Consider the following 24,975-nt stretch of genomic DNA (forward strand, 5'->3'; position numbering starts at 1 on the left):
AGGTGCAGCAGCCGGACACGCCTAGCTCGCAGCCGCGGCAGCAGCCCACGCCGTGCTCTCAGACGCAGCAGCCGACCACGGCAAGCGTGCAGCCGCAGCAGCTAGCCACGCCGCACTCGCAGCCGCAGTGGTCGGCCACGTCGCACCCGCGGATGCAGCAGCAGGGCACGGTGCCCACGGCGACGGCATCGACGGGTCTGGGACCGTTGCACCCTAGCTGCGGCGAGTAATGGGAGACATAGCAGTCGGCCTCGTCACTATCGCCTCCACATGCGGACGGTCACGCAGGGCTGGGGAGGAGCTCCGCCCTTCCTGAGGGGGAGGGAGGCTCCATCAGCCCTTCGTCGACGCCCTCTTCGCATAGAGGGGCATCTTCGCCATGGGCAGGTCCGTTGCAGGGGGCTACACCGCCTTTTACCCCTGCATCGGCAGTCTCTACGCCTGCCTCGTCGTCGTTGGCACCGCACTCGAGTTCTCCTCCACCGGTCTCCATCTTGCAACAGCCTCGTCCCACTAGCCCCCCACCTGTTGTTCAGCCAACGGTGAGGAGGAGTGGGAGGTACGCGCTGGCGGAGGATGGCGCGGGGGCTACGGATGAGGACCTCATGCAGAGAGCCATGCGACGCAAGGCGGAGAAGAACCTCGACAAGGCAGGTACTAAGCAATCAGTCAAGTCGTTTACTTCTTTTTCAGATTCTCGTATTTCTTCCAATTTGTCTAGTTTAGGGGTTTCGATGGGTAGCCGGTCTGATGAGATTTCGGTTTTGGCTAATGTGTTGAGACAGACGAAGCTTGACCGTTTAACGGTTGGTCTGAATGTCTCCACTGAGTCTGAAACTACCATAATAGACGATGATGAAGATGATGACATCCTAGATGGTTATCTTCTCTTGGCTATTGTTGGGAATATTACAGAAGTCGATTTAGAACACTCAGAGCTTAGTTCAGTTTATGATCTAAAAGCGTCTGCACGTGGTTCTAGATCTTCGGCTGGAAAGAAATCTCGTAGGTATGGCAAGGGTTCTAAATCTAAAATAGTTTCACGATGAATGGCATGTTTCAGAATAGCAGAGGTCTTGGAGACTTGGCTAAGCATTCTCAAATTGCCGCTTGTTGTAGAGATTATGATTTAGATTTCATTGCTATATCGGAAACGGGTAGGCGGAATTTCTCATAGAGTTTCCTCGACCGATTATATGGCGGGATTAACTTTCAGTGGTATTCGCACCAGCCTCATGGTAGGTCAGGGGGAATTTTACTTGGCGTCCGCATAGATACCATGACTGTCTTGGCTAGTTCCAATGGAGAGTATCACATTAAACTCGACATTCAGAACAAAGCTTACGACTTTATTTGGAGTCTGGTTGCTGTGTATGGTGCCGCCCAAGATGCTTTTAAGGCTGACTTTTTACGTGAGTTGGTAAATCTTGCAAAAGATAACCCCCACCCGATTTTGATCGGAGGGGATTTTAATTTGCTGAGATTTCCTCATGAAAAAAGTAAAGGCCTTTTTGATGGTGATACGTCTCCAACGTATCCATAATTTCTGATGTTCCATGCTTGTTTTATGACAATACTTACATGTTTTGCTCGCACTTTATAATGTTTTTATGCGTTTTCCGGAGCTAACCTATTAACAAGATGCTGATACGCGTACAGCACGCGTCCGTTGGGAACCCCAAGAGGAAGGTGTGATGCGTACAGCGGCAAGTTTTCCCTCAGTATAAAACCAAGGTTTATCGAACCAGTAGGAGCCAAGAAGCACGTTGAAGGTTGATGGCGGCGGGATATAGTGCGGCGCAACACCAGAGATTCCGGCGCCAACGTGGAACCTGCACAACACAACCAAAGTACTTTGCCCCAACGAAACAGCGAGGTGTCAATCTCACCGGCTTGCTGTAACAAAGGATTAGATGTATAGTGTGGATGATGATTGTTTGCAGAAAAACAGTAGAACAGTATTTCAGTAGATTGTATTTCAGTATAGAGAATTGGACCGGGGTCCACAGTTCACTAGAGGTGTCTCTCCCATAAGATAAACAGCATGTTGGGTGAACAAATTACAGTTGGGCAATTGACAAATAAAGAGGGCATGACCATGCACATACATATTATGATGAGTATTGTGAGATTTAATTGGGCATTACGACAAAGTACATAGACCGCTATCCAGCATGCATCTATGCCTAAAAAGTCCACCTTCAGGTTATCATCCGAACCCCCTCCAGTATTAAGTTGCTAACAACAGACAATTGCATTAAGTATTGCGCGTAATGTAATCAGTAACTACATCCTTGAACATAGCACCAATGTTTTATCCCTAGTGGCAACAGCACATCCATAATCTTAGAGATTTCTGTCACTTCCCCAGATTCACGGAGACATGAACACACTATCGAGCATAAATACTCCCTCTTGGAGTTACAAGCATCTACTTGGCCAGAGCATCTACTAGTAACGGAGAGCATGCAAGATCATAAACAACACATAGACATAACTTTGATAATCAACATAACAAGTATTCTCTATTCATCGGATCCCAACAAACGCAACATATAGAATTACAGATAGATGATCTTGATCATGTTAGGCAGCTCACAAGATCCGACAATTAAGCACAATGGGGAGAAGACAACCATCTAGCTACTGCTATGGACCCATAGTCCAGGGGTAGACTACTCACACATCACTCCGGAGGCGACCATGGCGGTGTAGAGTCCTCCGGGAGATGATTCCCCTCTCCGGCAGGGTGCCGGAGGCGATCTCCTAAATCCCCCGAGATGGGATTGGCGGCGGCGGCGTCTCAGTAAGGTTTTCCGTATCGTGGCTCTCGGTACTGGGGGTTTCGCGACGGAGGCTTTAAGTAGGCGGAAGGGCAGGTCAGGAGGCGGCACGAGGGGCCCACACCATAGAGCCGCGCGGCCAGGGCAGGGGTCGCGCCGCCCTAGGGTTTGGCTGCCTCGTGGCCCCACTTCATCTCCTCTTCGGTCTTCTGGAAGCTTCGTGGCAAAATAGGACCCTGGGCGTTGATTTCGTCCAATTCCGAGAATATTTCGTTACTAGGATTTCTGAAACCAAAAACAGCAGACAACAAAGAATCGGCACTTCGGCATCTTGTTAATAGGTTAGTTCCAGAAAATGCACGAATATGACATAAAGTGTGCATAAAACATGTAGATATCATCAATAATGTGGCATGGAACACAAGAAATTATCGATATGTCGGAGACGTATCAGCATCCCCAAGCTTAGTTCTGCTCGTCCCGAGCAGGTAAAACGATAACAAAGATAATTTCTGGAGTGACATGCCATCATAACCTTGATCAAACTATTTGTAAAGCATATGTAGTGAATGCAGCGATCAAAACAATGTATATGACATGAGTAAACAAGTGAATCATAAAGCAAAGACTTTTCATGAATAGTACTTCAAGACAAGCATCAATAAGTCTTGCATAAGAGTTAACTCATAAAGCAATAATTCAAAGTAAAAGCATTGAAGCAACACAAAGGAAGATTAAGTTTCAGCGGTTGCTTTCAACTTGTAACATGTATATCTCATGGATATTATCAACATAGAGTAATATAATAAGTGCAATATGCAAGTATGTAGGAATCAATGCACAGTTCACACAAGTGTTTGCTTCTTGAGGTCGAGAGAAATAGGTGAACTGACTCAACAATGAAAGTAAAAGAATGGTCCTCCATAGAGGAAAAGCATCGATTGCTATATTTGTGCTAGAGCTTTGATTTTGAAAACATGAAACAATTTTGTCAACGGTAGTAATAAAGCATATGTATCATGTAAATTATATCTTACAAGTTGCAAGCCTCATGCATAGTATACTAATAGTGCCCGCACCTTGTCCTAATTAGCTTGGACTACCGGATCATCGCAATGCACATGTTTTAACCAAGTGTCACAAAGGGGTACCTCTATGCCGCCTGTACAAAGGTCTAAGGAGAAAGCTCGCATCGGATTTCTCGCTATTGATTATTCTCAACTTAGACATCCATACCGGGACAACATAGACAACAGATAATGGACTCCTCTTTTATGCATAAGCATGTAACAACAATTAATAATTTTCTCATATGAGATTGAGGATATTGTCCAAAACTGAAACTTCCACCATGGATCATGGCTTTAGTTAGCGGCCCAATGTTCTTCTCTAACAATATGCATGCTTAACCATAAGGTGGTAGATCTCTCTTACTTCAGACAAGACGAACATGCATAGCAACTCACATGAAATTCAACAAAGAGTAGTTGATGGCATCCCCAGTGAACATGGTTATCGCACAACAAGCAACTTAATAAGAGATAAAGTGCGTAAGTACATATTCAATACCACAATAGTTTTTAAGCTATTTGTCCCATGAGCTATATATTGCAAAGGTGAATGATGGAATTTTAAAGGTAGCACTCAAGCAATTTACTTTGGAATAGCGGAGAAATACCATGTAGTAGGTAGGTATGGTGGACACAAATGGCATAGTGGTTGGCTCAAGGATTTTGGATGCATGAGAAGTATTCCCTCTCGATACAAGGTTTAGGCTAGCAAGGTTATTTGAAACAAACACAAGGATGAACTGGTGCAGCAAAACTCACATAAAAGACATATTGAAAACATTATAAGACTCTACACCGTCTTCCTTGTTGTTCAAACTCAATACTAGAAATTATCTAGACCTTAGAGAGACCAAATATGCAAACCAAATTTAAGCATGCTCTATGTATTTCTTCATTAATGGGTGCAAAGTATATGATGCAAGAGCTTAAACATGAGCACAACAATTGCCAAGTATCACATTACCCAAGACATTTATAGCAATTACTACAAGTATCATTTTCCAATTCCAACCATATAACAATTTAACGAAGAAGAAACTTCGCCATGAATACTATGAGTAAAGCCTAAGGACATACTTGTCCATATGCTACAGCGGAGCGTGTCTCTCTCCCATACAGTGAATGCTAGGATCCATTTTATTCAAACAAAACAAAAAACAAAAACAAACCGACGCTCCAAGAAAAGCACATAAGATGTGATGGAATAAAAATATAGTTTCAGGGGAGGAACCTGATAATGTTGTCGATGAAGAAGGGGATGCCTTGGGCATCACCAAGCTTAGACGCTTGAGTCTTCTTAGAATATGCAGGGGTGAACCACCGGGGCATCCCCAAGCTTAGAGCTTTCACTCTCCTTGATCATATTGCATCATACTCCTCTCTTGATCCTTGAAAACTTCCTCCACACCAAACTTAGAACAACTCATTAGAGGATTAGTGGACAATAAAAATTAACATGTTCAGAGGTGACATAATCATTCTTAACACTTCTGGACATTGCATAAAGCTACTGGACATTCATGGATCAAAGAAATTCATCCAACATAGCAAAAGAGGCAATGCGAAATAAAAGGCAGAATCTGTCAAAACAGAACAGTTCGTATTGACGAATTTTATCGAGGCACCAGACTTGCTCAAATGAAAATGCTCAAATTGAATGAAAGTTGCGTACATATCTGAGGCTCACTCACGTAAATTGGCATAATTTTCTGAGTTACCTACAGAGAAAACAGCCCAGATTCGTGACAGCAAAGAAATCTGTTTCTGCGCAGTAATCCAAATCTAGTATGAACTTTACTATCAACGACTTTACTTGGCACAATAAAACACTAAACTAAGATAAGGAGAGGTTGCTACAGTAGTAAACAACTTCCAAGACACAAAATAAAAACAAAGTACTGTAGTAAAAACCATGGGTTGTCTCCCATAAGCGCTTTTCTTTAACGCCTTTCAGCTAGGCGCAGAAAGTGTGTATCAAGTATTATCAAGAGACGAAGTGTCAACATCATAATTTGTTCTAATAATAGAATCAAAAGGTAACTTCATTCTCTTTCTAGGGAAGTGTTCCATACCTTTTTTGAGAGGAAATTGATATTTTATATTACCTTCCTTCATATCAATGATAGCACCAACAGTTCGAAGAAAAGGTCTTCCCAATATAATGGGACAAGATGCATTGCATTCAATATCCAAGACAACAAAATCAACGGGGACAAGGTTATTGTTAACAGTAATGCGAACATTATCAACTTTCCCCAAAGGTTTCTTTGTAGAATGATCAGCAAGATTAACATCCAAATAACAATTTTTCAGCGGTGGCAAGTCAAGCATATTATAAATTTTCTTAGGCATAACAGAAATACTTGCACCAAGATCACATAAGGCATTACAATCAAAGTCATTGACCTTCATCTTAATGATGGGCTCCCAACCATCCTCTAGCTTTCTAGGAATAGAGGCTTCGCGCTCTAGTTTCTCTTCTCTAGCTTTTATGAGAGCATTTGTAATATGTTTTGTGAAAGCCAAATTTATAGCACTAGCATTAGGGCTTTTAGCAAGTTTTTGCAAGAACTTTATAACTTCAGAGATGTGGCAATCATCAAAATTCAAACCATTATAATCTAAATCAATGGGATCATCATCCCAATGTTGGAAAAAATTTCAGCAGTTTTATCACAGGCAGTTTCAGCAGTTTTAGCAATTTCAGGCAGTTTTTCGCACTTTGCATTAGAAGTGGAAACATTGCTAACACCAATTCTTTTATTATTAATAGTAGGAGGTGCAGCAACATGTGTAGCATTAGCATTACTAGTCGTGGTAATAGTCCAAACTTTAGCTACATTCTTCTCTTTAGCTAGTTTTTCATTTTCTTCTCTATCCCACCTAGCACGCAGTTCAGCCATCAGTCTTATATTCTCATTAATTCTAACTTGGATGGCATTTGCTGTAGTAACAATTTTATTTTCAATATCCCTATTAGGCATAACTTTCGATTTCAAAAGATCAACATCAGCAGCAAGACTATCGACTTTAGAAGCAAGTATATCAATTTTCCCAAGCTTTTCTTCAACAGATTTGTTAAAAGCAGTTTGTGTACTAATAAATTCTTTAAGCATGGCTTCAAGTCCAGGGGGTGAATTCCTATTATTGTTGTAAGAATTCCCATAAGAATTACCATAGCCATTGCCATTATTATAAGGATATGGCCTATAGTTGTTACTAGAATTGTTCCGGTAAGCATTGTTGTTGAAATTATTATTTTTAATGAAGTTTACATCAACATGTTCTTCTTGGGCAACCAATGAAGCTAACGGAACATTATTAGGATCAACATTAGTCCTATCATTCACAAGCATAGACATAATAGCATCAATCTTATCACTCAAGGAAGAGGTTTCTTCGACAGAATTTACCTTCTTACCTTGTGGAGCTCTTTCCGTGTGCCATTCAGAGTAATTGATCATCATATTATCAAGAAGCTTTGTTGCTTCGCCAAGAGTGATGGACATAAAGGTACCTCCAGTAGCTGAATCCAATAAATTCATGAAGAAAAATTTAGTCCTGCATAGAAGGTTTGGATGATCATCCAAGTAGTCAGTCCATGGGTTGGGCAATTTTTAACCAGAGATTTCATTCTTTCCCATGCTTGTGCAACATGCTCAGTATCTAATTGTTTAAAATTCATTATGCTACTCCTCAAAGATATAATTTTAGCAGGGGGATAATATCTACGAATAAAAGCATCCTTGCATTTAGTCCATGAATCAATACTATTCTTAGGCAGAGATAGCAACCAATCCTTAGCTCTTCCTCTTAATGAGAAAGGGAACAATTTTAATTTTATAATGTCACCATCTACATCTTTATACTTTTGCATTTCACATAGTTCAACAAAATTATTAAGATGGGCAGCAGCATCATCAGAACTAACACCAGAAAATTGCTCTCGCATAACAAGATTTAGTAAAGCAGGTTTAATTTCAAAGAATTCTGCTGTAGTAGCAGGTGGAGCAATAGGTGCGCATAAGAAATCATTATTATTTGTGGTTGTGAAGTCACACAATTTAGTATTTTCAGGGGTGGCCATTTTAGCAGTAGTAAATAAAGCAAACTAGATAAAGTAAATGCAAGTAACTAATTTTTTTTTGTGTTTTTGATATAGCAAACAAGATAGCAAATAAAGTAAAACTAGCAACTAATTTTTTTGTATTTTGATTTAGTGCAGCAAACAAAGTAGTAAATAAAACTAAGCAAGACAAAAACAAAGTAAAGAGATTGGGAAGTGGAGACTCCCCTTGCAGCGTGTCTTGATCTCCCCGGCAACGGCGCCAGAAAAAGAGCTTGATACGCGTACAGCACGCGTCCGTTGGGAACCCCAAGAGGAAGGTATGATGCGTACATCGGCAAGTTTTCCCTCAGTATGAAACCAAGGTTTATCGAACCAGTAGGAGCCAAGAAGCACGTTGAAGGTTGATGGCGGCGGGATATAGTGCGGCGCAACACCAGAGATTCCGGCGCCAACGTGGAACCTGCACAACACAACCAAAGTACTTTGCCCCAACGAAACAGCGAGGTTGTCAATCTCACCGGCTTGCTGCAACAAAGGATTAGATGTATAGTGTGGATGATGATTGTTTGCAGAAAAACAGTAGAACAGTATTGCAGTAGATTGTATTTCAGTATAGAGAATTGGACCGGGGTCCACAGTTCACTAGAGGTGTCTCTCCCATAAGATAAACAGCATGTTGGGTGAACAAATTGCAGTTGGGCAATTGACAAATAAAGAGGGCATGACCATGCACATACATATTATGATGAGTATTGTGAGATTTAATTGGGCATTACGACAAAGTACATAGACCGCTATCCAGCATGCATCTATGCCTAAAAAGTCCACCTTCAGGTTATCATCCGAACCCCCTCCAGTATTAAGTTGCTAACAACAGACAATTGCATTAAGTATTGCGCGTAATGTAATCAGTAACTACATCCTTGAACATAGCACCAATGTTTTATCCCTAGTGGCAACATCACATCCATAATCTTAGAGATTTCTGTCACTTCCCCAGATTCACGGAGACATGAACCCACTATCGAGTATAAATACTCCCTCTTGGAGTTACAAGCATCTACTTGGCCAGATCATCTACTAGTAACGGAGAGCATGCAAGATCATAAACAACACATAGACATAACTTTGATAATCAACATAACAAGTATTATCTATTCATCGGATCCCAACAAATGCAACATATAGAATTACAGATAGATGATCTTGATCATGTTAGGCAGCTCACAAGATCCGACAATTAAGCACAATGGGGAGAAGACAACCATCTAGCTACTGCTATGGACCCATAGTCCAGGGGTAGACTACTCACACATCACTCCGGAGGCGACCATGGCGGCGTAGAGTCCTCCGGGAGATGATTCCCCTCTCCGGCAGGGTGCCGGAGGCGATCTCCTGAATCCCCCGAGATGGGATTGGCGGCGGCGGCGTCTCGATGGGTTTTCCGTATCGTGGCTCTCGATCGGGGGTTTCGCGACGGAGGCTTTAAGTAGGCGGAAGGGCAGGTCGGAGGCGGCACGAGGGCCCACACCATAGGGCCGCGCGGCCAGGGCAGGGGGCCGCGCCGCCCTAGGGTTTGGCTGCCTCGTGGCCCCACTTCGTCTCCTCTTCGGTCTTCTGGAAGCTTCGTGGCAAAATAGGACCCTGGGCGTTGATTTCGTCCAATTCCGAGAATATTTCGTTACTAGGATTTCTGAAACCAAAAACAGCAAAAACAAAGAATCGGCACTTCGGCATCTTGTTAATAGGTTAGTTCCAGAAAATGCACGAATATGACATAAAGTGTGCATAAAACATGTAGATATCATCAATAATGTGGCATGGAACACAAGAAATTATCGATACGTCGGAGACGTATCAGATGCCGAAGTGCCAGTTCCTGTTTTCTGCTGTTTTTGGTTCCAGAAAGGCTGTTCGGGCAATATTCTTGGAATTCGACGAAACAAAGACCCAGTATCTTATTTTTCCCGGAAGACACCAGAACACCGAAGGAGAGTCGGAGGCGGGCCAGGGGGCCACCACACGCCAGGGCCGTGCGGGCTCCACCCTGGCCGCGCCGGCCTATGGGGAGGAGGCCCCAGGCGCCCCCTTGCGCCGCCTCTTCGCCTATTTAACCCCTCGCGACCTAAAACCTCGATACCAATTGACGAAACTCCAGAAAGACTCCGGGGGCGCCGCCAAGAGGAAGGTGTGATTCGGGGGACAGAAGTCTCTGTTCCGGCACCCTGCCGGGACGGGGAAGTGCCCCCGGAAGCCATCTCCATCGACGCCACCGCCTCCATCATGCTCCGTGAGTAGTTCCCCCATGGACTACGGGTTCTAGCAGTAGCTAGTTGGTACTCTCTATCCCATGTACGTCAATACAATGATCTCATGAGCTGCCTTACATGATTGAGATCCATCTGATGTAATTGGTGTTGTGTTTGTTGGGATCCGATGGATGATACATTATGATTAGTCTATCTATAAAGTTTGTGAAGTTATTGTTGCTGCAATCTTGTTGTGTTTAATGCTTGTCACTAGGGCCCGAGTGGCATAATCTTAGATTTAAGCTCTATAATTATTGCTTAGATTGTATCTACAAGTTGTATGCACATGTCTATGTCCGGAACCAAAGGCCCCAAAGTGACAGAAATTGGGACAACTGGAGGGGAAGGCGTAGGTATGAGGATCACATGCTTTCACGGAGTGTTAATGCTTTGCTCCGGTACTCTATTAAAAGGAGTACCTTAATAACCAGTAGATTCCCTAGAGGCCCGGCTGCCACCGGCTGGTAGGACAAAAGATGTTGTACAAGTTTCTCATTTCGAGCACGTATGACTATATATGGAAAACATGCCTACATGATTAATAATCTTGATGTTCTATCTTAATGCTATTTCAATCCTATCAATTGCCCAACTGCAATTTGTTCACCCAACACTTGTTACTTGTTATTGGAGAGTTACCACTAGTGTAGATCGCTGGGAACCCCGGTCCATCTCTCATCATCATATACTCATTCTATATGTCATTGGAAGTAATATCAACTATTTTCTGGTGCCATCGCCTCTGTGTTATTGCTACTGCTGCTGTGTTACTATTACTATTGCTCTCATATTACTGCTGCATTCACATCACCCATGTTACTAGTGCTTTTCGAGGTGCAGCTGAATTGACAACTCAGTTGTTAAGGCTTATAAGTATTCTTTACCTCCCCTTGTGTCGAATCAATAAATTTGGGTTTTACTTCCCGCGAAGACTATTGCGATCCCCTATACTTGTGGGTTATCAAGACTGTTTTCTGGCGCCGTTGCCGGGGAGGCATAGCTCTACTCATAAGTTCACCTGGGGAGTACACTCTACCTCTCTCTCTGTTTTTATTTTGTTTTATTTTGTTTTGCTTAGTTTACTTTTGTCTAGTTTATTTGTGCTTAGTTTATTTCTGTCTAGTATTACTTTGCTTAGTTTCTTTTTGTTTTGTTTTACTTTCTCATATACCCAAAAATCCATAAAAATTTGAAAAACCTAAAAATTAAAAACTGCTGTTATGGGAGAACCCACAACCTATTTGGAGCTCATAGAATATTATAATAATTATAGAGAATCAAGAACGGGTAAAGTAATGAGTGCTATGATAGAAAAATTGAATACAATTGCTAAAATTTTGCTTAAACGCCATGATATAAATTGTTTCTCTGAAGAGGATACTAGACATCTGAAATTTCAATGTGGCTTTAGTGAAGAAGTTTTAATTAAGAACTATAATTGGAATAACTATATTCATCTTGGGTTCGAAGAGGTAGAACAATTTGTCATATTTATGGGAGCCTCTGAGATCGAATCCTTCATGGTTAAAAATTATGAAACTTGTGTTGTTTGTAAGGACCTTAAAGATTATGTCTCTTCTATCCTTAATTTTTGCAATGAAAGTTATAGCGATAATCCTTATATCATTGATTATAAAGAGAGACTCATTAATGCACAAGAATGCACTCACAATTTGCAGGAACCTGTGGAAGAAAAAATTGATGAACCTGAAAGCTTATTGGATGAAAAAGAGAAGGAAATTGATGAACCTGAAAGCTCATTGGATGAAAAAGAAGAGGAGAGTGATGAACAAAAGGAGGAAGAATGGATTAGCTACCCATGCCAACCTTCTAATGAGAGTAACTCTTTATCACTTACACTATTTGATTGTCCTCCATGCTTACCAAAGGAGGTTGAATGTTATGTTCCTGTGGATTCTCTTGAAATAGTACCTATGAGTAAAACTTGTGAGAATAATTATGCTACTATTATCTATGATAATCCATGCTATTTTAATAAATCTTATGATAATGCTTTGTTTGTGCTTGATGTCGAAATGCATGGTACTAAAGATTTTTGCTTGGCAAATGTTTATGATAAAGCTCTAGATGATGGTCCTATGTTACTTGATAATATTAATTGTACTACTAATAAATATGGGATTGGAGAGTTCTTGACTTCATGTATGAGTCCCATATCTCTTGAGATTGATCAATCATCCTGTTATGTTATATATAAAAGTGGGTTTGAAAGTTTTAATCCCACTATTTTTGAGCTTGATGAAAATTATGTGTTTATGGATCATGAAAAGCATGCTTTATGTGATAGTTATATTGTTGAGTTCATTCATGAAGCTACTGAAAATTATTATGAGAGAGGAAAATATGGTTGTAGAAATTTTCATGGTACTAAAACACCTCTCTATATGCTCAAACTTTTGAGGTTACTCTTGTTTTATCTTCTTATGCTTGTCACTTTGTTCTTCATGAATTTATTTGTGTACAAGATTCCTATGCATAGCAAGAGGGTTAGACTTAAATGTGTTTCGAATTTGCTTCTTGATGCTCTCTTTTGCTTCATTCTCTTATTCCTTATGTGAGCATCATTAAAATTGCTGAGCCCATCTTAATGGCTATAAAGAAAGCACTTCTTGGGAGATAACCCATGTCTTTATTTTGCTACTGTTTTGTTGTGTCTTGGAAGTTGTTACTACTGTAGCAACCTCTCCTTATCTTTATTTTATTGCATTGTTGTTCCAAGTGAAGTCTCTAATAGAAGGTTGATACTAGATTTGGATTTCTGCGCAGAAACAGATTTCTATCTGTCACGAATTTGGGTCAGGTTCTCTCTAGGTAAATCAGAAAAATCTGCCAATTTACGTGGGCGTTCCACAGATATGTACGCAACTTTCATTAGTTTTGAGTTTTCTGATTTGAGCAACGGAAGTACCTCTTTAAAATTCGTCTTTACTGGCTGTTCTGTTTTGGCAGATTCTATCTCTGTTTTTTGCATTGTCTCTTGTGGACTTTAAGCAAGGCTTTCTAGACGTGGAGAGCTGTAGCTAATGTTTTATTGAGTTTTTGAAATGTGTCACTACAGCACTAAGGTGGATTAAAGTTTTTTGAGTACTAACCCCTCTAATAAAGTTTATGAGAAGTTTGGTGTGAAGGAAGTTTTCAATGGTCAAGAGAGGAGGATGATATATGATCAAGAAGAGTGAAAAGTCTAAGCTTGGGGATGCCCCCATGGTTCATCCCTGCATATTTCAAGAAGACTCAAGCGTCTAAGCTTGGGCATCCCCTTCTTCATCAACTTATCAGGTTTCTTCTATTGAAACTATATTTTTATTCGGTCACATCTTATGTGCTTTACTTGGAGCGTCTGTGTGTTTATTTTCGTTTGGTTTGTGTTTGATTAAAATCGGATCCTAGCAATCCTTGTGTGGGAGAGAGACACGCTCCGATTTTTCATATGAACACTTGTGTTCTTCGTTCTACTTCTAATGTTCAATGGTAAAAGTTGGAAGCTACATCACTTATTGTTATTTGGCTGGAAACAGAAAATGCCTCATATTGTCTTGGATAATTTAACACTTGGCAATTGTTTTGAGCTCTCAAGTAGATCATGATTAAGTTCTTGCATCATGTAGTTTAAACCTATTAGTGGAGAACTACTGTAGAGCTTGTTAAAATTGGTTTGCATGATTGGTCTCTCTTAAGGTCTAGATATTTTCGGGTAAACGTGTTTGAGCAACAAGGAAGACAGTGTAGAGTATTATAATGCTTGCAATATGTTCTTATGTAAGTTTTGCTGTACCGGTTCATACTTGTGTTTGTTTCAAATAACCTTGCTAGCCCAAAGCCTTGTACTGAGAGGGAATGCTTCTCGTGCATCCAAAACCTTGAGCCAAAAACTATGCCATTTGTGTCCACCATACCTACCTACTATGTGGTATTTCCTGCCATTCCAAGTAAATACTTCACGTGCTACCTTTAAACAATTCAAAATGCTTCTCAATTTGTGTCAATGTTTTATAGCTCATGAGGAAGTATGTGGTGTTTTATCTTTCAATCTTGTTGGGCAGCTTTCACCAATGGACTAGTGGCTTCATCCGCTTATCCAATAATTTTGCAAAAAGAGCTGGCAATGGGGTTCCCAGCCCCAATTAATCACAAATAGACACTCCTCCATGGTATGTGAATGATTGGTAGGCACCCGAGGATTCGGTTAGCCATGGCTTGAGAAAGCAAAGGTGGGGAGGAGTGTCATCACTAAATAAAACTAAAATAAAATAGACACTCCTTCATGGTATGTGATTGTTGGAAGGCACCCGAGGATTCGGTTAGCCATGGTTTGTGAAAGCAAAGGTTGGAAGGAGTGTCACCCAAAAATGAAAACAAGATGGGAGCCGCTCTTCGAAAGTCTGTTTGGCAAGGGCGTTAGAGTGCCCACTACCATTCGTTGACAACAACAAACACCTCTCAAAATTTTACTTTTATGCTCTCTATATGATTTTAAAACTTGAAAAGCTCTAGCACATGATTTTATCCCTGCTTCCCTCTGCGAAGGGCCATTCTTTTACTTTTATGTTGAGTCAGTTTACCTACTTCCTTCCATCTTAGAGGCAAACACTTGTGTTAACTGTGCATTGATTCTTACATACTTGCATATTTGCATTCATCATATTACTTTGTGTTGACAATTATCCATGAGATATGCATGTTGAAAGTTGAAAGCAACTGCTGAAACTTATATCTTCCTTTGTGTTGCTTCGACGCCTTTACTTTGAATTTATTGCTTTATGAGTTAACTCTTATGCAAGACTTTTGATGCTTGTCTTGAAAGTACTATTCATGAAAAGTTTTGCTATATGTTATCTATTTGTTAGCAACTATAGATCATTTCCTTGAGTCACTTCATTCATTTCATATGCTTTACAATAGTATGATCAAGGTTATGTAAGTAGCATGTCACTACAAAAATTATTCTTTTTATCGTTTACCTACTCGAGGACGAGTAGGAACTAAGCTTGGGGATGCTGATACGTCTCCAACGTATCCATAATTTCTGATGTTCCATGCTTGTTTTATGACAATACTTACATGTTTTGCTCGCACTTTATAATGTTTTTATGCATTTTCCGGAACTAATCTATTAACAAGATGCCGAAGTGCCAGTTCCTGTTTTCTGCTGTTTTTGGTTCCAGAAAGGCTGTTCGGGCAATATTCTCGGAATTCGACGAAACAAAGACCCAGTATCTTATTTTTCCCGGAAGACCCCAGAAGAAGACCCCAGAACACCGAAGGAGAGTCGGAGGCGGGCCAGGGGGCCACCACACGCCAGGGCCGCGCGGGCTCCACCCTGGCCGCGCTGGCCTATGGGGAGGAGGCCCCAGGCGCCCCCTTGCGCCGCCTCTTCGCCTATTTAACCCCTCGCGACCTAAAACCTCGATACCAATTGACGAAACTCCAGAAAGACTCCAGGGGCGCCGCCGCCATCGCGAAACTCCAATTCGGGGGATAGAAGTCTCTATTCCGGCACCATGCCGGGACGGGGAAGTGCCCCCGGAAGCCATCTCCATCGACGCCACCGCCTCCATCATGCTCCGTGTGAGTAGTTCCCCCATGGACTACGGGTTCTAGCAGTAGCTAGTTGGTACTCTCTATCCCATGTACTTCAATACAATGATCTCATGAGCTGCCTTACATGATTGAGATCCATCTGATGTAATTGGTGTTGTGTTTGTTGGGATCCGATGGATGATACATTATGATTAGTCTATCTATAAAGTTTGTGAAGTTATTGTTGCTGTAATCTTGTTGTGTTTAATGCTTGTCACTAGGGCCCGAGTGGCATGATCTTAGATTTAAGCTCTATAATTATTGCTTAGATTGTATCTACAAGTTGTATGCACATGTCTATGTCCGGAACCAAAGGCCCCAAAAGTGACAGAAATTGGGACAACTGGAGGGGAAGGCGTAGGTATGAGGATCACATGTTTTCACGGAGTGTTAATGCTTTGGTCCGGTACTCTATTAAAAGGAGTACCTTAATATCCAGTAGATTCCCTAGAGGCCCGGCTGCCCCCGGCTGGTAGGACAAAAGATGTTGTACAAGTTTCTCATTTCGAGCACGTATGACTATATATGGAAAACATGCCTACATGATTAATAATCTTGATGTTCTATCTTAATGCTATTTCAATCCTATCAATTGCCCAACTGTAATTTGTTCACCCAACACTTGTTACTTGTTATTGGAGAGTTACCACTAGTGTAGATCGCTGGTAACCCCGGTCCATCTCTCATCATCATATACTCATTCTATATGTCATTGGAAGTAGTATCAACTATTTTCTGGTGCCATCGCCTCTGTGTTATTGCTACTGCTGCTATGTTACTATTACTATTGCTCTCATATTACTGCTGCTTTCACATCACCTCTGTTACTAGTGCTTTTCCAGGTGCAGCTGAATTGACAACTCAGTTGTTAAGGCTTATAAGTATTCTTTACCTCCCCTTGTGTCGAATCAATAAATTTGGGTTTTACTTCCCGCGAAGACTATTGCGATCCCCTATACTTGTGGGTTATCAATGGACATTGGCCTTTCTTGTTTAATGCTGTCATTGATAGCCTAGACTTGAGAGAGGTGTTTATATCTGGTCGACAATTTACTTGGGCCGACAGCTTTCCTGAACCCACATACGAAAAACTAGATCGCGTGTTGATGGATACCGAGTGGGAAGATAAATACCCTATGGTGTCGGTCCGTGCACTAGAACTTATTGAAGTCTGACCATGCTCCTATCCTCCTAACTACTGGGAATCCACGACCTGTTTGTAAACGGACATTCAAGTTTGAACTTGGCTGGTTACATCGAGAGGGGTTCCATCAGATGGTTAAGACGGTTTGGGAGAGACCGGTTGGGGGCATCACTCCAATTTTGAGATGGAATAATAAGATGCGGGCTATGCGCAAACATCTCTCTAGTTGGGCTGCCCATACAGCCAGTATTCTTAAAAAAAGAGAAGGCTCGCTTATCATCTGTGATTGATTCTATAATTTCTTATGTTCCATGCTAGTTTTATGACAATACTCACATGTTTTATATACACTTTATATCGTTTTATGCATTTTCCGGAACTAACCTATTAACAAGATGCCGAAGTGCCAGTTCCTGTTTTCTGCTGTTTTTGGTTTCAGAAATTCTACACAGGAAATATTCTCGGAATTGGACCCTGATGACCCACAAGTATAGGGGATCGCAACAGTCTTCGCGGGAAGTAAAACCCAATTTATTGATTCGACACAAGGGGAGATAAAGAATACTTGAAAGCCTTAACAGCAGAGTTGTCAATTCAAATTGCACACTGAAACAGACTTGCTCGCAAGAGTTTATCGATAGTAATGTGATTTATAGCGAGATGGTAGTGAAATAACGACGGTGTAACAAAGACAGCAGTAGTGATTATAGTAAACAGCAGGATTAAAATACTGTAGGCACAGGGATGGATGACGGGCGTTGCATGGATGAGAGAAACTCATGTAACAATCAAAGCAGGGCATTTGCAGATAATAGTAAAACGGTATCCAAGTACTAAGCAATCCATAGGCATGTGTTCCGTATATAGTCGTACGTGCTCGCAATGAGAAACTTGCACAACATCTTTTGTCCTACCAGCCGGTGGCAGCCGGGCCTCTTGGGAATCTACTGGAAATTAAGGTTCTCCTTTTAATAGAGTACCGGAGCAAAGCATTAACACTCCGTGAACACATGTGATCCTCACATCACTGCCTTCCCCTCCGGTTGTCCAATTTCTGTCACTTTGTGTATACAACTTGCAGGTAAGATCATAAAACAATGCATATCATCATGAAACAATAACATGTTCAGATCTGAGATCATGGCACTCGGGCCCTAGTGACAAGCATTAAGCATAACAAGTTGCAACAATATCATCAAAGTACCAATTACGGACACTAGGCACTATTCCCTAACAATCTTATGCTATTACATGACCAATCTCATCCAATCCCTACCATCCCCTTTAGCCTACAGCGGGGGAATTACTCACAAATGGATAGGGGAAACATTGCTGGTCGATGGAGAGGCGTCGGTGATGATGATGGCGATGATCTCCTCCAATTCCCCGTGCCGGCGGAGTGCCAGAACGGAGTTTCTGGTCCCGAGGGGGGCGTCAGAGGCTGGCCGAGACGGCCACATAGTAGGGCAGCGCACCCCCTCTCCAGGCTGCGCTGGCCTAGTGTGTGGGGGCCCTGGGCCTCCCCCAGGCATGCCCTTCTGGCTCCGTGAATCTTCTGGAAAAATAAGCCCTTCGACATAAATTCCGGGGATTTTCCTGAAAGTTGAATTTCTGCACAAAAACGAGACACCAGAGCAATTCTGCTGAAAACAGCGTTAGTCCGTATTAGTTGTATCCAAAATACACAGATTAGAGGCAAAACAATAGCAAAAGTGTTCGGGAAAGTAGATACGTTTTGGACGTATCAGACCCCACGAAGATGGAAGTCAATATTTTGCCGAGACGGACCCGGAGAGCCAGAGAAGGGCCGGAGGGGGCCAAGGGGGTCCCACATGATACCTGGGTGCCACCAGGTGGGGAGGCCAACCCCTGGCTCCTCCGACTTCGCCCTTTCGCCTATATATTATGTCCGTCGCGAAAACCCTAACACGATCGACGATATTCCACGAAGAGTTCCGTAGCCGCCGCCATCGCGAAGACAAGTTTCGGGGGATAGAAGTCTCTGTTCCGGCACGCCGCCGGGACGGGGAATTGCCCCCGGAGTCATCTCCATCGACACCACTGCCATCTTCATCGCCGTTGCTGTCTCCCATGATGAGGAGGGAGTAGTTCTCCCCCGAGGATGAGGCCTCTACCGGTAGCTATGTGGTTCATCTCTCTCCCACGGTGTGATCTTTATGTGATCATGAGCTTTGTATGACTATTAATCTATGTGCTACTCTAGTGATGTTATTAAAGTAGTCTATTCCTCCTCCATGATGTAAAGTTGACACTGTGTGCATCATGTAGTACTTGGCGTAGGTTATGATTGTAATCTCTTGTAGATTATGAAGTTAACTATTACTATGATAGTATTGATGTGATCTATTCCCCCTTTCATAGCTATTGGTGACAGTGTGTATGCTATGTTAGTAATCGGTCAAAATTGCAACGGTCTATTATGCACTCTAGAGGTTACTTTAATATGAACTTCGGACGTTGTGGAGCTTGTTTACTCCGGCTTGAGGTGTGCTTTTGTCGCCCTATAGAATGAATGGTGTTTGTTATCCAACAAGAGAGTGTTTAAGAGTAGCATTTATTTATTCAGTTATGTGATCATTGTTGAGAGTGTCCACTAGTGAAAGTATAATCCCTAGGCCTTGTTTCTAAGCATTGAAACATCGTTTCCAACAAGTTCTGCTACATGTTCGCTTGCTGCCATCTTTATTTCAGATTGCAATTACTACTTATAATCATCCATATTACTTGTATTTCACTATCTCTTCGCCGAACTAGTGCACCTATAAATCTGACAAGTGTATTAGGTGTGTTGGGGATACAAGAGACTTCTTGTATCTTAATTGCAGGGTTGCTTGAGAGGGATATCTTTGACCTCTACCTCCCTGAGTTCGATAAACCTTGGGTGATTCAGTTAAGGGAAACTTGCTGCTGTTCTACAAACATCTGCTCTTGGAGGCCCAACACTGTCTACAGGAATAGAAGCGTGCGTAAACATCAAGCTATTTTCACTACTAGGAAAAGGCTTATAGCCGCATTTATTACCGCCGGCGAATTTGAGCTGAAGTGGCCGGTGGTAACACCTTTCAGGCCCACCTCGCGTTACCGCCGGCAAATTTGTTTGGGGGCGCCAGGGCTAACCCATTTATCGCCGGCGAATTGGAACAACAAGTGCCAGGGATGTGGTGGGCCGCAAACCACATGATAGGTCTCCTCTTACCGCTGGCGAAAACGGGACGCGTTCGCCGGGGGTTCGCCCTCTACCGCCGGCGAGTACATGCCACGCGCGACAGGAGAACTTGGGCTACCTGGGCTGGAAAATACCTCCTGGCCCCCGTTCACTCCCACCCACCCAACCCATCCACACGTCTTATCCCTTCTCCTCTCGATCCCCTTTCTCTCACCTCCGCAAAATCCCCAAAATCCAGCCGCATGTGCTGCCGCCGGTGGAATCAATCCCCAAAATCCAGCCGCTGCAAACCCACCTCCGTCCCCTGCCCACCGTCGACCCAGCCAACATCGTCCGACGCCGCACCTACGCCGACACGCGAGGCCGGGTCACGCCCTACCTCGTCTACCTCGACCATGCGCACGCCGACATCGTGCTCGCGCTCCGGGGCCTCACCTCGGCCGCGAGTCCGATTACGCGCTGCTCCTCGACAACCGCCTCGGCAAGCGCCGCTTCGATGGCGGCTACGTCCACAACGGCCCCCTCCGCGCCACCGGCTGGGTGCTCGACAAGGATTGCGACCTGCTCCGGGACCTCCTCGGCCGGTATCCCGACTACACGCTCACCTTCACGGGACACTCCCTCGGGGCCGGGGCCGGGGTCGCCGCCATGCTCACCATGGTCGTCGTGCTCTACCTCGACAAGCTCGGGGTAGTCCAGATGGGAAGGATCCGCAGACGTCAACAACTCGGTCGTCCTACAGGTGACAAGAATTTTGTTATTCTGTCAGAACAACATACATGTTCTTCTGCTGAAAGGTTTCTTCTGTTTTCAGATCCAGTAAAAAAAATTGTCTGAATTATGTTAGTACCTGTTATGCTTACGAGGCAGAACATCACATTCTTCATATGTGGAATAGATGTACAGTATGGATAGCGTGAGCGTAATTGTTTGTCTGGTTCATTCCACTTCGCAGAATCGGTAGAATTTTTAACATCTCTGTCTGAATTTTTTGTCATGTGCTACTACTGTGTCATACCGCATACAGCTTGCTGCCGCTTCCAAACGATATAGATTAAATCTAATTCAGTTACTCATTGCCAAGTAGTACTGTCAAACAGCATAAAGTTTCTAGGATAGAACTTTGCCGTGTGAAGCTCAACATAGTTCTTCTTGTTGACAGGATGATTTCTTGCCTCGGACTGCTACTCCTTTAGAAGATATTTTCAAGTCTATTCTCTGGTACGCACATGGCGCCATTGCTCTTTATTCTATTTTCATACTCACCGCTGTTAGCTATAGTATGATTCTAGTACCAAACACACCTTTACATTATGTAATTTTAGTGGCCAGCCAGTACTTGAAGTGTATCAGTTGAAAATTTAGCATGTCATAAACTCACGATTCATTAATTGTTGAATTAGTTACCTCTGTTGCCTATTCTAGGCCTTCAAAGTAAGAATTAGCAACTGGCAACTATATATCTCTCCCTGGGGATACAATGATCCAACTGGCAGTGATGTAGTAGTATTTGCATTGTTATCTGAAAAAATAGAGTTTACCTCTAGGTAATTATTTTCTTGTATCTGGGGTGTATGATCTTTTTTTTCTAATTATGATATCGAGTATGTTGAATGCAATGTGATTATTTTCTTCCATATTTATGGGTTGAAGCAATTTTAAAATTGGACCATCTTCTCTTGGGCAGTCTGCCATGTCTAATACGTTTGAGATGTTTGAAGGATACTTGCATACCTGAAGATGCTCTGTTGAAAGATCCAAGGAGGCTCTATGCACCAGGTCGGATATATCACATTGTGGAAAGGAAAAGTTTCAGGTACCCTCTGTTCTTAATAAATGTATAACACTCAAAGGATCTGAAATATTACATTGATGCAGAGTAACACTAGATACCACTCGTATGTACCAAGTGTTACAAAAAGTTAATGGTGTAATGGCAGAGGTTCTCACAAATTTCAGAAATAGAAATAATGTAGCTGATTGGTGTCAAGGATCATCTGTATCCCTGGTATCCTATCAGAACCTTCACAATAATTTATGCCCATTGATCTGTAATATAAAAATGAAGGTGCTTTTGTTTTGCATCGTTGTTTGATACAAGCATATTGTTGGCTATGGTAAACTGCACTAGATGCCAGAAATCATTTTTTGTAAAGTTGTTTCGCTGTTCCAAATGAACTGCATGACTTATGTATTACTAGCTGATTAGTCAAGTACCAATTTTATCATTTTCTGTTTCGAGAGATGTTCACTGAATCCTAGAGTGCCAATTCTATCATTTTCTGTTTTGAGAGATGTTCACTGAATCCTAGAGTACCAATTCTATCATTTTCTTGCATTATTTCAGTCACTGATAATTGAAATGAAATTGCTCATGTTTTTCTCATTAACACTAGTTCTAATTCATGGAATTCTTTCATGTGATTTTCTTCTTCAGTTGAACTAAACAAACAATAATGATACTTCCATGTGTAGGGAGCTTGGCTTCGGAGTCCGAGCACGCAGGAGGAGGAGCTGGCTGGCGGCGTTTCGGCGAGTAGGCTGGCCAGCATCGATTGAGCGAGTAGGCTGGCCGCAGCCAGCGAAGGAGCGAGAAACCTGGTGGGGCAGCTAGCGGGCAGAACTTGTATCTATTTGTGTAATATTTGCTAGTTAGAGACTTTCAATATCTGTTGTGTTATTGATGCATGCACGTTATGAACATTTGGATACTTTCTATGTCTGTTGTGTTATTGATGTGTATCTTGCTGTCATTCTGGTATTTCCCTCTATATTATGTGTATATACTATGTATTATGGTGTATATACAGTGTAATTTGAGATTTTTTTTTTTGGTTCCTGTTATTATTACCCCTGTCGTTTTTAGTTTTACCACTGGCAAGAATGTAAGTGCCGGCGATACACACCGTTACCCCCGGCGAATAGGCTAGGTGCCGGCGGTAACAAATACCGCTGGCGAATTGGAGAAGGTGCCGGTGATAAGTTGGAGTTACCACCGGCGAATCCGAGGACGCCGGCGGTAAGCGCTTACCACCGGCGAGGTGATCGCCGGCGAATCTGAAAGTGCCGGCGGTAAGCCTTTTCAGGTCGCCGGCGGTAAGCAGTTTTGTAGTAGTGTTTCTGGCGCCGTTGCCGGGGAGGTAAGGTAAAAGGTATTCACATCCTCCGACTACTAAGCTATTTCCTCGCACTGTTGCCGGTGTGTGAGTGCTCGAAGTTATTTCCTTTAGATTCTGCAATTATATCTTTTTGTTTCTTGTTTTTATTTTCACTAGTTAGGCTTAATGGAAAACAACAAAAAAATTAGAGATCTTTATGAACTTTATATTGAATTAGGACATGATGTGTTTGAAGAGAGAATTAAAAAACCCATTGAACTTTGTTTGCAAAATAGTTGTAGCAATGTTATTAGCATGAACTCTTTGAACACTATTATTGCTAATGCGATGGACGCATTTAAGCTTGGGGAAGCTGGTTGTGATATTTTTAGTCCCCCAAGTTTTGAGGAGAAAATTTTCTTTGATGATACTTTGCCTCCCATTTATGATGATTATAATGATAGTGGTATTTTGGTGCCACCTACTATGGAGGATAAAGTTTATTAGGATTATACCATGCCTGCAATTTATGATGATTACAATGATGGTTGTGATAGTTTTACTCCCACTATTACTAATAAAATTGATTATGCTTATGTGGAGAGTAATGATACTTTTATGCATGTAGCTCATGATAAGAATGTTTCATGTGATAGTTATATTGTTGAGTTTTTTCATGATGCTACTGAAAATCTTTATGAGAGAGGACAATATGGTTTTAGGGATTATCATGTTAAAATACCTCTCTTTTTGCTGAAAATCTTGAAGTTGCGTTTGTCTAGTTTTCCTATGCTTATTGCATTATGCTTACATCACTTGTTTATTTACAAGATTCCTTTTCATAGGAAGTGGGTTAGACTTAAAAGTGTTTCTTATTTGCTTTTGATGCTCTCTTTTGTTTCAACTCTTATTTCTTGCGAGAGCATCATTAAAATTACTGAGCCCATCTTAATGGCTATAAAGAAAGCACTTCTTGGGAGATAACCCATTTTTTTATTTTGCTACTGTTTTGTTGTGTCTTGGAAGTTGTTACAACTGCATCAACCTCTCCTTATCTTTATTTTATTGCATTATTGTGCCAAGTAAAGTCTTTGATAGTAAAGTTGATACTAGATTTGGATTTCTGCGCAGAAACAGATTTTTGGGCTGTCACGAATTCGAGTTGATATCTCTGTAGGAGAGTCTAAAAAATCTGAAAAAATTCATGAGTAATCCTCAGATATGTACGCAACTTTCATTCAATTTGAGCTTCTTCATATGAGCATGTTAAGTGCCTAGAAAAAAATTGTCTTTACGGACTGTTCTGTTTTGACAGATTCTGCCTTTTATTTCACATTGCCTCTTTTACTGTGTTTGAATGGATTTCTTTGCTCCATTAAATTTTAGTAGCTTTGGGTAATTTCTAGAAGTGTTGGGAATGATTGTGTCCTCGCTGAACATGTGAATTTTTGATTATGCACTAACCCTCTAATGAGATTGTTTTGAGTTTGGTGTGAAGGAAGTTTTCAAGGATCAAGAGAGGAGGATGATATAATATGATCAAGAAGAGTGAAAAGTCTAAGCTTGTGGATGCCCCCGTGGTTCATCCCTGCATATTTCAAGAAGACTCAAGCATCTAAGCTTATCCCCTTCTTCATCAACAACTTATCAGGTCACCTCTAGTGAAACAATATTTTTATTCCGTCACATCTTATGTGCTTTACTTGGAGCGTCT

General features: G+C 42.0%; 1 pseudogene; it reads left to right on the plus strand.

Annotated features, from left to right (window-relative positions):
- Window positions 1–617: 617 nt before the first annotated feature.
- LOC127336432 (uncharacterized) lies at window positions 618–22,994 on the plus strand (annotated as a pseudogene).
- The last annotated feature ends 1,981 nt before the right edge of the window (window positions 22,995–24,975 follow it).

This window comes from Lolium perenne, chromosome 1, assembly GCF_019359855.2.
Source record: "Lolium perenne isolate Kyuss_39 chromosome 1, Kyuss_2.0, whole genome shotgun sequence".
Classification (NCBI taxonomy): Eukaryota; Viridiplantae; Streptophyta; class Magnoliopsida; order Poales; family Poaceae; genus Lolium; species Lolium perenne.